At 38.4% G+C, this 15399-nt stretch overlaps 1 long non-coding RNA gene across 3 annotated transcripts in view; it reads right to left on the bottom strand.

Annotated features, from left to right (window-relative positions):
• Window positions 1-15399, bottom strand: part of LOC131496187 (uncharacterized) — a 172674-nt gene that overhangs the window by 152422 nt on the left and 4853 nt on the right. The window lies entirely within an intron of this gene.

Below are 15399 nucleotides of genomic sequence, written 5' to 3' on the forward strand. Positions count from 1 at the left end.
CTCGCGGTCAGTGTGTTCGAGCCCCGCGTCGGGGTCTGTGCTGACAGGTCAGAGCCTGGAGCTTGTTTCAGATTCTGTGTCTCCCTCTTTCTCTGACCCTCCCCTGTTCATGCTCTCTCTGTCTCAAAAATAAATAAATGTTTAAAAAAAAAAAAAAAAGATGTAGGCAGCAAAGACAGTGATAAGCTTCAGTTATCCTTAAGACAAAAAACATTACAATAAATTGAGGATGAAAAACTGCCTTTCCTAGACATCATTTTAACTAACCAGAATATAATTGATCTTATGGTATTCTGTTCTTTAAATATGATATATTATGGCCTTACTGTGCTCTTGGCAGAAGGTATAATGTTTATAGGAAATAAGCTTAAAGATTGTAGGAGCTAGGTGATTCAAAAATTACAATGCTGTATTTCTAGACAGACGACCTAGACAGGATAGGTCTGAAGAAAAAATCCACGGCTGTGTGGAAATTGAAATACTCAACACAAAGAGTTGAGGGACCACTAACAGAGGCCATTTTACTTACCCTTCAAAGTATCCCTGACATCTATCTCCATCAATTCCTTCCCCATTGCTATTGTCAGAGAAACAGTTTTCTGTGTGATGCAATGCTGAGTAAGCTCAATGTGAAGCACCAATGTTTGTCAGGGTCTTACATTCAGATTAAAAGTCACTTTCGCTGAAATTATTATTCTAGAATCCTATAAGCAGAACTGTCTTGGAGAAGGAAAAACTAAGGTCACATTCACCTCAGACCTACACAGTGTTTAGAAAAAGATATGAGCAATGATGTTCTCCCAACCCATCCTTGGGAAAGTGCAACCGTCTCTAGTGTATAAACATGGGCCATTCCCCTCCCCATGTGACTTATAGAATGCGTGTTCTCATAAATAATACATGAAAGATGCTGCAATTGCATTGTTTTGAAGCTGAAGGTCATCAGTATTCTTTCCAAATTATCACAGTGGCGATTCTATTTTCCAAGAACTTGGTTGTTTAAAGAGGTTATTCCAAAATTGTTTGCATCTGTTTAGGACATGAGGATCATGTCTGACCAACACAAACAACCAAAGGGCAGGTCACTTATTAGAGATAAAACCAGACTGGGGAAAAACTCACAATATTTAGTATTAGGATATCTTCTCTATGTAACAATAGGAAACATAAGGGGCTCTTGTTATAACATCATGGCTCTTGGGAGTCTAAAATCTATGGCTATTTCTGATTGACTTAATTATTTAAATACCTGAGCATAAAAAATAAAACTTCATCTTTTCCTTCTTTCATTGTCATTTTTTAATGCTTTGAAGTTTCAATATGCCCGCTTATGACTTACTAGGAATAGACAATGATCATCAAACCAACAAAAAATTACTTAGCACTTACCATGAACTTGGCCACATATTAGATCCTATGAGGGATAAAAAGATAAACAAGGTATAGCCTTGTCCTCACAGAGCTTAAGTTTGCACACTAGCAGAGAACTGGACTATAATAACTATACTACAAATTAGAATATGTAAGTGCCCAAGCAAAGAAGTAAACAGTAATGAGAACACATACAAGGAAAAGTTTAATTTAGGGTTTCTAGAAAGATAGCTTCTGAGTCTAAGGTAGTGGGTAGGATTTCATTTAGCAGATTTGGGGGGAAAAACAAAAATTCCAAATGTGCATTAGTTCAAAAGCACAGAAGTAATAAATGGTGGGACATGGTCACAAAACGGTTGGGTACAGGATGGCTGAGAAAGAACAGGAATGATAAGTTTGACAATAGAGTGTAAATAATAGCGTACCCATTATGATAGACTTCTAATTTGGTTTTTGTTTTGTTCTCTTGTTTATTTTTTGCTTTCCCAATATCTGCTTCTGGTATCCACTTTCCTTATTCTGGCAACAGTACTGGATTTTTTTCTCTACAGAACAGTCAGTTGCTGTTCCAGTAGGGCTAAAGACAGTGTAGAATAGGAAGAAAAGAAGTCTAGGAGAGCGCCTCAATATATCCCAGCACTTAATAACTGCATGGAGGAAGGCAACCCATAAAGGAACAGAGAAGAGATGACAAGAAGTAGGAGCAGGCTGGCAAGAAGAAGGTCAGGAAATGGACACTGCCAGAATAGACAACTTTTTCAAGTCTTTAAGGTGAATGTGTTGTAAAAGAAAGATGACTGATAAGGCAGGGGCACAGAGGGAAATGAGGGATCGAGTGAGGGTTTGTTTGTTTGTTTTTAATTGGATGTACTTAAGCATGATTAAAAATTGATGGGGAGATTCTGAGAGAAAGATGACGATGCCTGAGAAAAAAGAAGCAATACTTTATTTAGATCCTATATGTTATCCATCATAGATGGCAAAAGTATCACTGACTGATCTGGTAGGTTTTCAAATATTCTCAAATTCAACTGATTCGGTCAAACAGCAGAACACTTTAAAAGTAAACAAATAAAAAGAAAACAGAAATGATTAACAGTGTGAGGTTCCTGGAAGGTGGAGGCGATATGATCCAGAGTACAGACTGGTAGGCCCTGCCACAGGATAGGGATGACAAAGAGGTGCAGAAGAAGAGACAACGGCAAGTTCGGTATCGGGAAAAGAGGGCATTCGCAGACAATGGAAGTACGAGTGATGTGAAATCAGGCACCAACATGGACGAGAGCTAAAAAGGGAAAATAAAGTTGGAGGACAGGAATAAGTTGCTGCAAGCACCACTACTGCTTAAGTTTTTCAGTAGAAATATTCATTTCCACATTGACTTGGCATGCCCATCAAAGCAGCTAAATGGAAGAAACATGTTTGGAGATACTTGAAAATGTCTCTCTCACTCTTGAAAATTAGTAGACTGCAAGTAAAATAATACTTTTAACCCTCCAGGTTTAGACTGGATAATGCAAGTTTTATTTATTTTTTAAAGCAAGTGGGGTTTTTTTTGTTTTTTTCATGTTTTTAATGTTTTTTAATTTATTTTGAGAGAGAGACACCAAGTTGGGGAGGGGCAGAGAGAGAGAGAGAGAGAGAGAATCCCAAGCAGGCTCTGCACTGTCAGCACACTGCATAGGGCTAGCATCCACGAACTGTGAGATCGTGACCTGAGCTGAAACCAAGAGCTGGACTCTTAACCGATTGAGCCACCCAAGTGCCCCCTAAAAGCAAATTTTAAATGACAAACTGAAAATGAGTTTTGGAACCAACAACTAAAGTCTGTATTGCCAAGTGGTTAGTATGCTCATCGTGTAAGAACCATTCATTTATATAAATTATATAAAGTATAGTTACTGATGGCCACACCAAACATTCAAATTTAATCAGTATACGGATAAATGGGTTGTATAAAATAAATAAATAAATAAATAAATAAATAAATAAATAAATAAAGCAATGCCTTTGTCTTTGCTGCTTGGTTATAAAAGCCTTATTCCATCACAAATATTTTAAAAGTATCATAAACAACAATCCACCGACATAAATCAGAGCATATACCTTGCAAAGCAATATCACTGATGCCTATTATCTGGCTGTGATTGATTATCTGCTTATCCCAAACTCATCTAAGTTCCAATCCAGATTGTACACTGAAAGCAGGCTTGGTTCTGAAAATAGGGGGAAATTATTTTCAAAGCCAATGCATTAGTGGTCTAGAATTTTTAGTTACTCATCTTAAACATATGCACAATCTGGAACAAAAGTAATTGCTAAGTAGTAGTAACAGAGTAGTCTAAGTCACATGGGAGACGGGCAAGATGCCCACATGTCTCTTGAAAAGGAAGTTCCTGGTATACGATTTTAAAGGCAGCTTTGTTAAACTGGCGTTCAGTAAAGGCCAAAAAAGGATCTATAGAGAATTCCAAGCTCATATTTATCTTGTCGCATATCAATTTTTTATCAAAGTAATCATTTTATTACTAGTTTTTAAAAGCTTAGATAAAATTTTTTAAAAATTTGTCAATGATTATGTTCTACTTTTAAATATTCTTTTTTTTTTTTCAAATTGTTTTTCTAATGTTTATTTTGGAGAGAGAGAGAGAGACAGAGCACAAGCAGGGGAGGGACAGAGAGAGAGAGGGAGGCACAGAATCCCAAGTAGGCTCCAGGCTCTGAGCTGTCAGCACAAAGGCCCACACAGGGCTCAAATTCACAAACTGCAAAATCATGGCTTGAGCTGAAGTCAGATGCTTAACTGACTGAGCCACCCAGGTGCCCCTAATTTTAAATATTCTGATTTTGGGGTGTCTGCATGGCTGTCAGTTAAGAGTCGGATTTCAGGGCGCCTGGGTGGCTCAGTCGGTTAAGCGTCCGACTTCAGCTCAGGTCACGATCTTGCGGTCCGTGAATTCGAGCCCCGCGTCGGGCTCTGGGCTGATGGCTCAGAGCCTGGAGCCAGCTTCTGATTCTGTGTCTCCCTCTCTCTCGGCCCCTCCCCCGTTCATGCTGTCTCTCTCTCTGTCTCAAAAATAAATAAACGTTAAAAAAAATTTAAAAAAAAAAAAAAAAAAAGAGTCGGATTTCAGCTCAAGTCATGATCTCACATGGGTTCATGTGGGTTCAAGTCCTGCATCAGGCTCTATGCTGACAGTGCAGAGCCTCCTTAAGATTCTCTCTCTCCCTCTCTCTCTGCCCCTCCCCCATTCACAGATTCTCTCTCTCTCTCTCAAAATAAATAAAACTTTAATTTCTTTTTTTTAGATTTATTTATTTTTGATAGAAGAGAGAGAGCACAAGTGGGGGAGGAGCAGAGAGAGAGGGAGACACAGAATCTGAAACAGTCTCCAGGCTCTTGAGCTGTCAGCACAGAGCCCAGCCCTCAACGCAGGGCTTGAACTGACAAACCACGAGATCATGGCATGAGCCGAAGTCGGATGTTTAACCGACTGAGCCACCCAGGCACCCCTCAAAATAAATAAATAAAACTTTAAAAAAATAAATGAGTAAATGTTCTGACTTCACTATTCTCTCTTGGTCAGATTCTTTAGTCTACCTTCTCCTTCATGACATATTTTCTTGTGCGTATCTCTTTATCATCTGTCAAAACCCGGTTTAAAATGCCATCTCCTCAGGGGTGCCAGGGTGGCTCAGTCAGTTAAGCTTCTGACTTCGGCTCAAGTCATGATCTCGCAGTTAGTGAGTTTGAGCCCCGCGTCTGGCTCTGTGCTGACAGTTCAGAACCTGGAGCCTGCTTCAGATTCGGCTGTCTCCCTCTCTCTACCCCTCCCCTGCTTGTGTTCTGTCTCTCTCTGTCCCTCAAAAATAAATTAATGTTAAAAAAAGAACTGACTCTGCTAAAAAAAAAAAACATGCCACCTCCTCAGTGAAGTTTTCCTAACTTCAATTAATAAATTAGTTCCCCGTCCTCCTCACATGGCATTATATAGTTATACACCTCTCTCTGCCCCTGAGCACCATTTCTGACATTGTAATCTCAATAAATGCATGAGTTTGAAAGTCACTAGTATTTATCGGTAAGCACGAAAACAACTGTCATGACCTCTCAAGTACTTCCCTAATGCCATCCAGGTTACACATTATGTTCTCTGCAGACAAGACTCCAAACGCTAGCCTTTCCACTCATCCAGGCTGTTTTGGACTCATCCTCATCAATTCTGTATTTACAACTTTGTATGTACTCTCATATTTGCACCCATGTCCCAATCTCTCTCACTGTCAATCCCTCACTCTCTTTCTCCCTCACCAGAATTTATATCTCTATGGTAGGAGACAATGAGAAGTCTGTATTTTCTTACCCCCTTATTGCTATTTTCAGACTGTTCTTCTAGTGCTTTTATCTACAAAACCCTCTTCCCCTGAAGTTCATGCCTCCTTATTTATTACCATCTTCTCCATTTCCTTGTCAATTTCAAACACCTGTTTCAAAACCATGACCCAAAAGTCATTGATGACTGTGGCACCCAATTCACATTTTTTCTCCCATCTCTTATGTTATTATGGGCAACTTCAACAATTATGTGGAAGCTTAAAAATTGGAAAAGAACTACCTGGTATTTTTTAGCACCTTCTATGTGCTAAATACTGTGCAAGTGCTTTCATGAATTATCTTGTTTAATCCTCCCACTGATCCCATGAGACATGTGCTACAATTAACCCCATTTTACAGGTGAGAAAATGGAAGCTTAGACACTCTTACTGACTCTTGGCCAAGATCACATGGCAAGCAACTAAGTAGCAGAACTGAGAGGGAAACTCAGGCAGCATGACCACTGGGCTCACTTTAAACCACTAGCCCATGCTGTCCCTAGATTAACAGAAAAACCACAGTTCCTTGATTTCCCAAACATGGTGGCCTCTCCCTTCGTAACAACAAACTCCCAGTGCCAAACCAGGAGTCTGTGGGCACTGGGAACTGCTCCTATATGAAATATTCCAAATTGCATTATGCCTTCTCCCTCCACCTCACCTGATTGCTTACTGCCCTCCCATATGTTCCTCTACCCCATGGAGATTTCAGTCCTTCTACTCACCCCCTACTAATCTCCCTTACCCACACTTTCTAGACCATTAATAACCATCTAACCTGCACCCTCAACAAGCTAATGCCCTGTTCTCCAGCCTTACTGCTCCCCAAATTTCTAATCATGATCCATTTTAATCACATGCCTTTCCTCTCCTATATCTAGCCCTGACATTACCTCGCCATTCAGCAGCATCTGATTATGATGCTGTCCCTCACCTTATAGTACTTGGGGCTGGGTTTTCCTGGTTTTTATATTTCCTGACCTCTCTTTCTAAGAATCTCTATTTGGTTTTTCTGACCAAACTTTCAATGTTGGATTCCAAGGGTTTTCTCACTGACTCTTTTATAATTTTAAAATAATTTGGGGGCATCTGGGTGGCTCAATCGGTTGAGCATCTGACTCTTGATTTCGGCTCAGGTCGTGATCTCACAGTTTGTGACATTGAGCCCTGAGTAGGGCTTTGCGATGGCAGCACAGAGCCTGCTTGGGATTCTCTCTCTCTCCCCATCTCTCTCTGCCCCTCCCCCCACTTCTCTCAAAAATAAACTTTAAAAAAATACTCTGTATGATACTATAATGGGGGATAAATGTCATTATACATTCGTCCAAATCCATAAAATGTACAACACCAAGAGTGAGCCTTAATGTAAACTATGGACTTTGAGTGATTACGATGTATCAATGTAAGTTCAACTGTACCAAATGTACCATTCTGTGGGCTATGTTGATAATGTGGAAGGCTGTGCACGTGTGATGGCAGCAGGTATTAAAGTCTAAAAAAAAACAAAACTTTATAGTATAAGCTGTACGTATTTCTACAATTTTATCCTTCTACAACTTGTTCTTTTCATTCAAATTTTCAACATTATTTTTAGACACCTAAAACAATTTATCTTTTCTCCTACTAGTAGACATTTAGGCTGTTCCCAGCTTTTTACAACTGTAAATAACACTGCAGTAAGCATTCCTCTTTCTTGGTGCACATGAGACTTTCTTGAAGATTTTCAAACTTTTTGTAATCAGGACAGCTTTACACTCTTAAAAGTCACTGAGGACCCCAAGGAACTTTTGTTCATGTGGATTATATCTATAAATATTTGTCATATCAGAAGTTGAAACTTAAATATTAACAATGCAGGGCACCTGGCTGTCTAAGTCTGAAGAGACTACAACTCTTGGGTTGTGAGTTCGAGCCCTACGCTCCATGCTTGCAAGGTGTGGAACCTGCTTAAGATTTTCTCTCTCCTTCTCCTTCTGCTCCTCCCCCACTTGCACACATGTACAATAAATACATACATACATACATACATACATACATACATACATACATACTTTATTAAAAAGCTTTGACCTTCCAAAACCCCTAAAGGATCTCAGCGGCGACCAAAGGTCCCAGATCACATTGTGAGAGCCGCTACTCTTAGGTATATACAAGGTTGAAGATCTCTGCATTAATATAACACTGCCAAATTTCTCTCCAAAGTGGTTATACTAGATACATTCCCAGCATCTGGCAGTTCTGCTTTATATTTTTTCCTAACTGGTGGATGCAATTTTCAAGGATGTTATTTATATATGTGTGTATGTAATATATATAATTATATATATATTACATATAATTACATATAATTTATATATTATATATATATAATATATATATATCACAATTCCTTGCTACCTTGATAGATCTCAAAGGCCTTCAAACAGCTTTTTAAATATTTAATCGTTTTTCTTAAATGACTGAGCCACCCAGGTGCCCCTATTAAACAAGTTTTTCTAATGAGCTGAGCAGAAGATTGCTTTCTAGCACAAGAATGTCTATCATTACCACAAGCAGAAATCAAGATACATTTTCTTTTTAATATTCATATTTGGCTTAATAAAATGTAAAATTAAGCAACAGTTCTATTCTCCTCCTGAACAATATAAGAACCTAAAAACACTTTAATTGTAATATCCCTCCTATTTTAGCACTGTTTATTGAGTATTTTTTATTAACTTATTTTTATATTTCCTAAATCAGTCATAGTTATATGTGTATATGTACATATATATGTATACATATATAAATTACATAGAGTTTCTCTGATTAGGGAAATGAAATATATAATATACATTATATATTTTATTATATATGCTACATAATTGTGTAGTATTATTTATTAAACATTATACATGTATATATTTTATATGTTATATATATTACATATGTATATACATATATAATGTATATAATTTCTCTAAACTGTTTTCTGGATTATTTTCTCAAAAAATATCTTCCAATTCACTAATTTTGTCTTCAGCTATGGATAATCTGTTATTTAACTCATCTACTGAGTTTTCTATTCTTTTCTATTTTTCATCTCTAGAAGTTATTTTTTTCTTTTCCAATCTATCTGCTCTTTTCTCAAAGTATCATATTTTTCTCTATATTTTCAATAATCTTATGAATTTAGTCTTTCCAAAAAGTCTTATTTATTGTTTCTCCCAGATTGTTTCATTATTCAAAGGTCTGTGGAGTATAACCCTAGTTTTTTTGTGTCCAATGACTTTTCCTTTCGACGGTTCTTTTTTTTTGAAATTCCTATGAAGTTTTGAGGTACATCAAATATACTATATCTTGATTATTTTGGAGATTACATAACTATACACATTTGTAAAAACTCATCAAACCTTTAACTTTAAAACACTGAAATTTACAATCTGTAAATTATACCTCAATGTGATTTAAAATTTTTTTGAACCCCAAACCCATATTGATACAAATTTTTATTTAAAAATCCCTACATGAGACTTTTTCTTTCTACCTCAAAACCCAGGTAAAACAGTTTACAGGCCTTCTTTCTGTGCCAGTGGGCATTTTTTCCCTAATCCACCACTTGAAGTGCATACATCCATTCAGGGATCCCAAATGGGTTTGAGTTTTAAAGTCCTACTCCACTAGGGACAAAAGCTTCATCTCTTGACCACATGTGTTACAACCCAATCCTCTAGGTTATTGAAAGCACAAAACCTCCACCGCATTCCATCGGGTGGGCACCACCTCAGCTTACTCTTTTACCATTATGGTAATTTTGAGGGAATCATAATTTAGAGATAGTGAAGGAAGCTTTCTGCTACTTTTTCATTTCTGACCCCTGGAAATACCCACTACTTTCTGAGTGTGGCCCTGCTTTAGTGAGAGTCGCTGCATGTATATTAGATTTGTATGAGTTTGCAGGGGGTGAGTTCTTATGTTTTCTGGTCTGCCATATTTTCAGGACCAGAAGTGCCCTCCTTTCCTCTTATTCAATGAACTGTCACTGGGTGGCATGTATTCCCACGGCTTCAAGTTAATAGGCTGATTAACTCCCAAATCCACATCTCTAGCATAGACATCTCATTTCAAATCCAGAAATACACTTGCAATTCACAAGTAGATATTCCCACCTGAACATCCCATAAAAATCTTAAACTCCATAATATGTTCATATCTAAACTCCCTCAAAACTATATCTTTTCCCCCAACTAATGGCATCACCATTCCATCAGTTTTCCATGCCATACATCTGACATTTTTCCTCTACTTTTCTGCTCCTTTATCCCCTGTCAATACTACAATTCTACTCCTTTATGTCCCCCAGATAAGTTCCCTCTTCTCCATTCTCACTGCCTTAATTCATACCTCTCTTTATAGTCTCCCCAAAAATATTCTCTACAGTTAACAGTCCATCTTTTGCACTTTTTCCAGAAAATGACAAACCCAAATGCCACTCTTCTCTTTAAAATCCAAAACTGCATATATGTTCTACCACTATATACATAAGGAAGCGCACATCACGAAATTTCATGTCACAACCTTTCATGACCTCGCTTCTTATTCGATGTCAACTCCTGCTAGCTCCCTCTGAAGCTCAAGCCTTAGGGAACATCTGACTTCTCTAAATGCAATGTACCTTTTGACACTACCAAATCTTTGCACATGAGAACCAAGCTGCCTAGACTACCACCCACACCACACACCCTCTTGGCCTAGAGATTCTCCGGCATCCTTGTCATTCACGTCAGCCCAAGAAGCATGTTCTCTCTGACACCTTCCCCAACCTTTCAGAACCCTGCCCTAGCCATCACGAGTGCCCCCTCTGAGCTCCCAGGGGAGTTCAGATAAATGCCAAATGCCATTTACCACATTGTTTTGAAAAACTATTTAGACTTCTGTCTCCTCCACTATACTACGAATTCCCTGAGGGAGGGGAACACTGTTGTACTATTTATGTTACCACTCCTAATTCCTAGCATAGTCCCTGGCCCATAGTAAATATTCTGCTGACTCATTAATAAAAATTGTCATACTTGCAATTTAGGGAAGACTACATGATCTATTGGGTCTCATCCAGATATAACTTATATGATCAGTGAAGGTTGAAAATAATTGTACCTAAAACTCTACAGGCAAAATATGCTTATTCTTTTCCTATCTGTAAGCCTTATAGTATAGGCATTCTGTAATGTACAGGTCATGATAAGGCTGCCACTTCCAGCTTCAGTCTATTTTTTAGAATTCATAGGGATTAGTGTACATTATCCTCTCTTAAAGCAAATGGCACTTCAGCTTGACCAAGTTTAATGTCCATATAAAAATCAGAAATGCTACAAATTGGGGCATAAAGAAATATTTCCCATCTCTCCTTCAGGCTCTGTCTGCCATCTGCACCCTACATCCCCACTGCTAACCTGCATCCAACCACTTTCAATCTAGAAACCTCATTCTCTGTGGAATACTTGAATCGGAACTAATTATAGCAATAACTAAAATGGTCCTATGAATGCATGCACTGCACAACAAGAATACTTTTACTGGATTACTTAGCCGTGGCATGCTGGGTCTGTTAATGTGCTCTGCCTGGCTTCACTGCAGACATACTTCAGAAATTGTAAGGCTGCAGTTAAAGTAATAGAAGGCCAAAGAAACCTGAAGAGATAAAGAGTCAAATTCATCTCCTTGGGAATATGTTTTAAAACAATCTTCTAATGGGAATAAGGGACTTAAGAGGTTCATTTCAGAGCAGATGTCAAACCGGAGCTGGGTCTGTTTTGTAGGTTTTGTTCACTAGTTGGCTTTCTGCTGCATCAGTTTTACTTGAGTTTAGAAAAGCAGCCTGAGACAGCACTCATAGCAAAAAGTTGTACAGGGCCTTGTGATGCTCAGGCTCCCTTTCTGTGCAGCAACCCACTGAGAAGGAAGGGATGCACCAGGCCACTGGTTCTCTCTCACTCAGTTATAAACACATGGCTCTTGCTTCCTGAAAAGCAAATGGAACTAAAAAACTTAATTCGGCATGGTGTTGCCAAAGCATAAAAGCAATCAGCTTGGTCTTTAGCTAATTCCATCAAAATAGAAGGAAACATGAAAATAAACAGGCAACAATAGGACAATGTCTCAAGACAGAGCGCATATAGCATGGCAGTTAATACTTTGGACTATGAATCAAAAGGGAGCTGTGTTTAAAGCTTAGCTCTTTGGGAGCACCTGGGTGGCTCAGTTGGTTAAGTGTCTGACTCTTGGTTTCAGCTCAGGTCATGATCTCATGGGTCATGAGTTCTAGCCCTGCATCAGGCTCTGTGCTGACAGTGCAGAGCCTGCTTGGGATTCTCAATCTCTTTCTCTCTCTCTCCCTCTCTCTCTCTCTCTCTCTCTCTCTGTCAAAATAAATAAGCTTAAAAAAAATTTAACTTAGCTCATCCATTTACAGCCATATGACCCTCTCAGAGCCTTAGGGTCTCTGCCTATAAGAGAAGAATGAAGCTTTTAACCAAGCTTCAAAAAATTATATTCATCAATAAATTTAAATTGTCTTAGCCTCAGTAGTACAAGACAGCAAGTAGTATAAGAACAAGAGGGTGGATCTATTATGTCCTTCTTTATTGAATACTACAGAAGAAACTTTATATAATTGTTGGCAACTTGGCTCAATGATCAATGCAACAAACATCTAAATACGTTGCCTAGATTCTATCCGCCTCTTCCTCCGACTTATCACTTCACCTTCAACAAACCTTCAGTTAATTTAGTCTATGACAGTATTTTCTACCGTATACTGTAATTATAATATATTTAAAGGGATATTCCTAAACTGACAACACGTCTGTGATCTTCAAATACAAGATTCCATCATATATCAAATTACCACCAATGTTAAGCATGTAGAATGTTACAAAAAGCATTGCAACTATACAAGCTGAAGTCAGGAGCTCAAACCAAATTTAATTTAGATTTGATTTGAAAACATTCTAGTGTTATGGTTGCGTGGTTTTAGAAAAATACTCATGGTTGGTTCTGGTTTGAATAGGTTGACTGGGTTAAAACTAAAACATTTCTCCATTGGCTTGTGGTTAACCAATTAATTTATTGCTTCAGAAATTGAAGTTGGTTAGCCAGCCCCAGGTTTGGGTTCCCGGTTCAATTCAGTTCAAGTTCCTAGAAAATGTATACTCAGAAAACTGAATGATTCCTAAATTACCATGTGCTAAATATCCCAACTTCCTCAAAAACCACAAGTCTCCCACAAACCACAAACTCTCCTACTCTGGTAAGACAACAAATGTCCTAGCAAGAGGCTGCCCAGAATCCAACCCAAAGTAGAGCAGAAGGCAGGCAACACCTAGTCTGAGAGCAAAAAGGACCCCGACAGTTCGACTTACAGCAGAAGATAATCACTGTACTAAAACATGTGCCTTTCTTGGGCATTAGGAATCTTTATGTTGGCAACTCTCAACCATGATATCTGGACATAAATGTGTATCTCTTCTAGTTAGGAGGCATCTGTCAGGTAATCATTTACAAATAATTGTTGAATTTGTTTCAAATGGACATATTAATACATAGATGTGTGCATTCATATATATAATGACTATATGTTTATGCCTTAATGAATTATTCTTAGTCACATGCATTCTGATACGTGTTCTTTGTCCAGGAGGAAAATACATGGGGCTACAGGGGGTACATATCTGGGAATGATATGTACCTGCATTTGGGCATAAACTGTATGTGGCAGCAGAAAAATGTGACAGCATGTTCTTTGGATGGCATTCCCTTATTTCTGTTCATACCACGGGATAAACTTGGTAATGAAGACATGAGAATGTGGACATCAGACTAAGGGTTGAGGTATAACCATAGGCATCACAGGTCTTGGATTCCCTGAAGTATTACAATGGCTATGAGACCTATTAAAGCATTGCAATAGCTGAGGCCTATATTAAAGCCAATTTGCCCTGGGAGTAACTAGCTCTAACAATATCACAGATTCCTTGATAAGATCACTTGACCTTGGTTAGTGCCAATTTGCATGAGCTTGAGCAATTAAGTATCAAAACCAAAACCTTCTCAATATTCCAAATTTAAATTCTGGAATGTGCAGCGGAGAGGAAATTTAGAAATTTCCTATTCTAGTGGTTTCTAAATTTAGCTGGCCACCAGAATCAGTCACAGAGGTTTATAGAAAAGATCTTTTAAATAAGAATGTCCAGTGCGGCAACCTGGAAATCTAGGACCTTAGGAAGCACCTCAGGAAATTGTGATGATCAGTCAGCTTTGGACACTACTGATCTAGTCCATCCCCCTTTTTCCATTCAGAATAATGTAAGTGCAGACAACTCTTCAGTTGTAATAATCATAGTTAATATGTGTAAAGCACCTGCTGTGAACCACTTTAACAAACCTCCCCTCCAATCTTTGTAACTACTCTTAAATCCATGCTGTGAGTAAACAACTTTCTACAATCTCCTCTCTCTAGATGTTCTGCACTATTGTCATGCAGTTTATCTTTTCATATGCTTTTGATGGGCATTGTTAGGTGTCCATGTGGTGCTTCAGAAAGTCCCGCTATCTTAAGCAAAGAAGATAAAGTGATTGAATGGCATTTTTCATCAACAGCAGGTTCTCAAGGATGTTTCCTAGGACCTTTAAGGCATACATTATACTTTTCTCAGGCTTGTGGAATGTCAAACCCCATAATGATCAGGGAGATTAATGAACTCTTAGCAAATTAATATGTTCACGATTCACATGAGTATAAATTACCCAGTGAAAACCCATGGTGCTTGATCACCAGGCACTTCCAGGACCAGGGCTCCAAGATTTCAACCTCTTCTTCCCACTTCCAACCATTTCCATGTTGGGCCAACATATGATTTAGATTGATGGGCCTACTCAGAACATTAAGATGCTTGGCTACATGACTAAGTTTTCATACACAAAATGGCTTCACTGTTATTAAAAATACCCACAATGAAACAAGTCTAACTTCAAGAAATTTTGTTGCCAGGGTGCCTGGGTGGCTCAGTTGGTTAAGCATCCGACCTTGGCTCAGGTCATGATCTCATGGTTCATGAATTTGAGCCCAGCATTGGGGTCTGTGTTTACAGCTCAGAGCCTGGAGCCTGCTTCAGATTCTGTCCCTCCCCTGCTTGCATGCTCGCTCTCTCTCTCTCTCTCTCAAAAATAAATAAACATTAAAAAAATAAAAAGAAATAAAGAGAAATTTTGTTACTGATGTTTCTACTATTACTCGCTTCCAGAATTTCTAGCAACAAACACTTTGACTTTAATCAAAATCCACATTAAAAAAAATCCACATAAATGCTTTACTTTTCAAATGATTGTCTGGCATCCTGGTAGAGAATTTACCTGTTAAGCATCGTCTGCCAAAAGGGTGAAATGAAATAAGACAGCATCTGACAATATCCCTGGCAACACTACCACCATTTTGTGCCACAGGCCCTCAGTTCGCTTACATCATTTCTGAACTCTAATCAAAGCCTCCCAAGGGAAAGTTTTGGAAGCCTGAAAACATATCTAATCCCCTTGGAAATAGTTATTTTGGGAGGCTCCTGGGTGGCTCAGTTAGTAGAACATCCAACTTCAGCTCAGGCCGTGATCTCACGGTTCATG

Source organism: Neofelis nebulosa, chromosome 15, assembly GCF_028018385.1.
Source record: "Neofelis nebulosa isolate mNeoNeb1 chromosome 15, mNeoNeb1.pri, whole genome shotgun sequence".
Lineage (NCBI taxonomy): Eukaryota > Metazoa > Chordata > Mammalia > Carnivora > Felidae > Neofelis > Neofelis nebulosa.